The following is an 804-nucleotide window of genomic DNA, read 5'->3' on the forward strand; positions in this document are numbered from 1 at the left end:
GCTGCTGCTGTCTAGAGTGCCTATGCAACTAAACATACGCGCATGTATGTAGACATGCATGCATGCAGCAATGCATGCATGCAGAGATGCATGCAGATGAGTGCATTTAGAGTCTTCTGGGGCCCTTGGCGATGTATTGTTGCCAAAGAAAAAGAGAAACAGCAGCAGCAGCAGCAGCAGCAACAGCAGCAACAGCAGCAGCAGCAGCAGAGGGCCCTAGCAGGCCATCATGTCTAGCACGTGATGCTGCTGTTGCTGCTGCTGCTGCTGTTGTTGCTGCTGCAGTTGCGCGCCGCGCTGTTCTGCTTTCGAGCAGCCCCAAACATGCATGCATGCATGCATGTATTTATGCATGCATGCATGCATGCATGCACGCATGCATGCATGCATTTGTGTAGTAAGAGTTGATATCCTAACAAAGCCCCAAACTGCATCAACAGAGCCCCTGCATGCGCCACGGCAGCTGCGGCGGGGCTGCACTGTGAAGAGAAGAAATAATAAAGAACGCTGCCGTACATACACCCCATGCATGCAACTGCGAGCTGGGTGTACGTACACCTGGAGACGGCTGGTCGCTGCTGCGGTTTTCTTCTTCAGCTGCATCTCTGCTCTGCGCCTTCAATATGCATGCATGCATGCACGCATGCATGCATGCATGCGTGCATGCATGCATGCATGCAGCTGCGAGGTGTACATACACCCGAGCAGATGACGCCGTTCAGCCGCGCGCACCCCAGCCTCTTTTTGCTTCCCCATAAAACGCATTACTCTGCATATATATATATATATATATATATATATATA

This window comes from Eimeria mitis, genomic scaffold (assembly GCF_000499745.2).
Source record: "Eimeria mitis Houghton genomic scaffold, Emh_scaff2667, whole genome shotgun sequence".
Taxonomy (NCBI): Eukaryota; Apicomplexa; class Conoidasida; order Eucoccidiorida; family Eimeriidae; genus Eimeria; species Eimeria mitis.